Source organism: Nematolebias whitei, chromosome 8 (assembly GCF_014905685.2).
Source record: "Nematolebias whitei isolate Nwh7 chromosome 8, NemWhi1, whole genome shotgun sequence".
Taxonomy (NCBI): domain Eukaryota; kingdom Metazoa; phylum Chordata; class Actinopteri; order Cyprinodontiformes; family Rivulidae; genus Nematolebias; species Nematolebias whitei.
Genome location: NC_056505.1, coordinates 3,450,024 through 3,455,085, shown reverse-complemented (window position 1 = coordinate 3,455,085; position 5,062 = coordinate 3,450,024).

Here is a 5,062-nt window from a genome sequence, read left to right as displayed (position 1 = left end):
CCAGTAACAAGTACCAGTACCTACAAGTACCAGTAACAAGTACCAGTGGCTACAGTACAAGTATCAGTGGCATACCACCTAAAGTGGCATCACATGATCAACATGAAACAGATCAGCAGCAACATGAAACAGATCAGCAGCAACATGATGTGATTTTCCACAGTGATTATTCTAGTTAGAGATTCATGAGTCTAACAGCCTCAGGGTAGAAGCTGTTCCTCAGTCTAGTGGTTCTACACTTAATGCTCCTCAACCTCCTTCCTGAGGGGAGTGGGGCAAAAAGTGTGTGTGCTGGGTGAGCGTGGTCCTTCATGATGCAGGTGGTCCTCTTCCTGCATCTGGAGGTGTAGATGGTGGTGATGGTGGGGAGGCTGACTCCAACATCTTCTGTGCAGCCTTCACCACTCTCTGCAAAGCTTTTCTTTCTGCAGCTGTGCAGCCTCCATGCCACACGTTGATGCTCGAGCACAGGATGCTCTCCACTGCACACCTGTAGAAGGAGGTGAGGACTGAGCTTCCAGACCAGCTCGTCTCAGCCGTCTGAGGAAGTAGAGTCTCTGATGAGCTTTCTTCATCAGGCTGGTGGTGTTGTTGCTCCAGCTGAGGTTGTTGTTCATGTGTACACCCAAGTTCTTGTAGCTGGAGACCACTTCCACCACAGATCCTCCTATGTTCAGGGAGATAGGTGTATTTGTTCCATCTGAAATCCACCATCATCTCCTTTGTCTTCTTCACATTAATGTGAAGGTTATTCTCTTTGCACCAGCTCTCCAGGTGTTCCACCTCCTGCTTGTAGCTGGACTCATCATTGTTTGCGATGCATCCCACCACCACTGTATCATCTGCAATCTTTACAATGTGACAGCCTGGATGGGGAGGTGCATGAGCAGAGTAAACAGGAGAGGGCTCAGCACACAGCCCTGAGGAGAGCCAGTGCTGACGGTTATAGTGGAGGAGGAAAAGTTGCGGATCCTCACTGACTGTGGTCTGTTTGTTAGAAAGTCCAGGACCCAGTTGCAGATGGAGGGGCTTAGTCCTAGTGTGAGTAGTTTGTCCATCAGGGTTTGGGGGATCATGGTGTTGAAGGCGGATGTGAAGTCCACAAAGAGCATATGGACGTAGGAGTTCTTCTGCTCCAGGTGGATGAGAGCAGAGTGGACCACAGAGGAGATGGCGTCCTCTGTTGATCGATTCTCGTAGTATGCATACTGATGAGGGTCCTCGTTGATGTTGATGGTTGTTTTGATGTGAGTCATGACCAGTTTTTAGAAGCATTTAGTGATTATCAGGGTGAGGGATACTGGCTGGTCATTCAGACCAGTCACTAGAGCTCTTTGGGACTGGGATGATGGTGGTGGTCTTCAGGCAGGTGGGAACTGTTGCCAGGGTGAGGGAGGAGTTAAAGATGTTGACCAGCACCTCGCAGAGCTGGTCAACACATCAGGATCTCATTTGAAAGAGGAACCTGGACAAGGGTTCTCGTTTCTAAAGTGCAAACAACTCAAGTCCATAAATGCACCATCAGAAGGTTTCAGGAGACGACTTGGAGCTGAAACTGCAGGAAACTGATCAACTTTTACTTGAAGGACTTCATCTTCTGCATGTCCTGTTTGTTTCTGAGTTCTGACCCGTGGTCTTCTGTCCACAGCCGGACGCTCCGGCCTCCTGTCTGCCTCGTCTAATTACAGCATCTCTGTGGTCAAAGCTGTGAATTCACTCGGAGTTCTGAAAAACTCAGTTCTGACCCAAAACGTCAGAAGTGTTTTCATATTTTTATCATATTTGTTTAAATCTCGTGCTAACGTCTCTCCTGGCGGTTTCATCCTTAATGCTCATCTAATGCTCATCTAATGCTCATCTACACTCTTGACTTTAGTGTTGTTCAAGAGAAATGTGGATATTTATGACAAATAAAATCTAAACCTTCTTGTAGTTTCTGTCAAACATCAGATTTTTTAAACTGGCAGTTCAAGAAGCTTTTGTTTGGTTTTACTGGAATAAACCGTGAGTCCTGCTGGGAGCTCAGGATGCTTTAAAACAGCTGAAATTGAGGCTCTTACCAGCTGAGAAGTTTCCTCTCCTCAGAGAGCTGTAAAATTCACAATTTACCGCCCAGAGAGCAGCACTTTTCCTTTCAACAAACCCCGGAGAAGTTACTGCCTTTTGTTTTTATCCACAATGTCAGGACGGAAGGACAATCAGCTCCTGGTCACTCGTTTGTTTCTGAGCTCGGAGCAACCGTTTCATTTTTTTATTGTCCGTGTTTTAACGTCTGTCTTTGAACGAAGAAACTTGAACTGATTTGATCTTTAAAGCAGCAACGTCATCAGAAAATCTGAACACAACTTTGACAACAACATTTGAGGCCAACAGCAATGAGCCAGTTTATAAAATCACAATATTACACCTGATTTCAATAAAAAACAAATAACGAGACATTACTTCCCTACGTAAAAAAAGACCTAAATAAGTTTTCTGACAATAAAGTCATAAATTAACAAAATGGACATTTGGATATTCTCTGTTATCTAAGTGGTAAATTTACAGCAATTAAACAAACAACAACAAAAACAAACAAAAAAAACTTATATTTATCAGAAACAAAACTTGCATTTTGTTTCCCTGTAAATTTATTATTGATCAAACACAGGAAACAACATTTTTAATAAGTTCAGGACATGGAAAAAGCTGGAAATTTAGTAAAATTTCCAACAAATTTCCAACTTTACAGTATCAGAGAATGTCAGTTTTCTTAACTCATATATTTTTGTAATTAATTATCTAAAAGTAACATTTCCTTGCAAATATGTGCATTTCCATTATTAAAAAAAATATAATTTTACACAAAGGTACACAATCTTACTGTCTGGGTATTTGAGATATTTTGTCACCTCTCATTTCATTAATATTTTATTATTAATGGCCCCATGCACCAGCGTACCTAGTTTGTGAATTTCTGGTAAGAAAAACAACAAACATTACATTTTACCATTAAGACTCTATTAAACTGAGTACAGGAGTCCCTCAGGGATGTGTACTCAGTCCTGTAGTTTTTACTCTGCTGGCTGCAAATTCAGCTCAATTGAACTTCTTAACACAAAATGCAAAATTAATGATTTATTTAAGCAGTTCAGACGTGCATGCATTACGTCAGGGTTTTGTTTTCCAGAACTGCTGACACTTCAGTTTTCCTGCAGGCAGCCACGCAGCAGCTGCAGCTACACATGTGGAAAGTTTAACCTTCATAGTTAAAGGAAAACGTAATCGGTCTGAACAAAAGCTGCTTTTTTACAACGTGTAAAGATCAAAGGCTGCTTGATTTTATCGCAGGAATACAGCAGCAGCAGTTCTGTGCCCAATGAGAAGCAGGTGTCGGCCCGATCTGAGCGCTTTAAACGGCTTCATAATGAGGGCTGCAGGGCCTCCTGGGTGCAGGAGAGCCCTGTAGCCCTGGAACCCAAACAGCAGAGTAATGAAACGTTACTCCGTGAGCAAAAGTCAACGGTAAACTGAGCGCGAACAATAACAGAAACACAAACTGCGACTTTATGACAACATTTAGGATCAACATGAGAGCCGGTGCTGAAAATAAAAGTCACTGCGTTTTATTAAACATCACTGCAGCGTTTAACAAAACATGATAATAAAATCACAAGCACATGTTGAGTCTGCTCATCTAAATGGATTTTAGCTGCTCTAATTTACAAGCTAAACAAGACAGTTATTATCCTGAAAAAGACTGACGTCCTTGTTTCCACGTGGGACGATAACTTCAGTATTACTGAGAAGAAAACAGTGAGCTGTGCCCACTCTTGCAGTCCTGAGTGCAGCACCGTCACAGACGTTGAGTTCCATCAGTAAAGACACAAAAAAAACTTATTTCGGCTTCTTCTTTCTTTTCGGCTGCTCTCTTTTAGGAGTCGCCACAGTGAACTCTCAGGGAAGACAATTGTTTTGTGTTTTTTACGCTGGATGTCCTTCCTGTCGCAACCACAGGCCACCGAGCTACCACAGCCTCTGTGACACATTTCAATGTTGTCGGTCCGGGGAGTTGAACCAGCAACCTTCTGATCACAGGCCCACCTTCTCTGGCCTCTGTGCCACCACTGCCCCAGTAAAGACAAAACACTAAACCCCCAAACAGAAGCTTTTTCATGAGGGACTGAACAAAATTATCCAAATGCTGAGTCAGCACTTGGATAATTTTGTGTGATTTCTTTCTGTAATTCATCTTATCAGACTTGAAGCTGCTTTATCCATTTAAACATCAAAATGTTCCAATAATTTGAGAGGTGGCCTTTAAAACTTTTATACGTTTAAAACTTTACACTTTATCTACAAATGATTCCTTTAAAATCATTGATCTCTTAAAAATCTGCTTCGGCTGCTCTTTTTTTTTTTTTTGTCATTTCACGGTACCTTAAGCTAACATTTTGATACTTTAGCTTTGAGCCAGACATCTGGTTTCTTTTCCTGTTTTTACTTTTTGCTCATGTTCAGTTCGTTTTAGCTTCAACAGCTCAGTTTCCGTCAGCGCTCAGCTGTTTTCACAGGAAATGTGATTTCTGCAGTTACATGGTTCCCCGTCACACCGAACACCCAGATGTTCTGCAGTTCGTCCCCTTGGGCCCGAGGAGCAGAATGAATGTGCGGACGTGACACTCCTCACCCTGTCGAGATAAGAATAGTCCAAACCTCAGCCGAGCAGCAGCAGTAATTACAGCCAGCTTGGGTTTGGCTGCTTCTCCTCCAGCATCAGAAAACAAAGGTGAAAAAACAGTTAAATCATCCGTTTCTTCACACTCCAGGACCAGCGTCACTCTGGACCTGCTGTCACTGAGCCACATCTGGACTCAAACCTCAGCAAGAAGTGTAATTACAGAACCGCTGGTCACAAGACTGCTGGCTCCACAGCACTGTGGAGTTGTAGGAGTCTTGCACCTGCAGGAGTCACTCAGTCAGTGATGGATCACTTCTCCGACCGTTCAGTTCAACTGTGGGGACACACAGCCTCTCAGGACAGGAAGTGAGGATCAGGACAGGAAGTGAGGATCAGGACAGG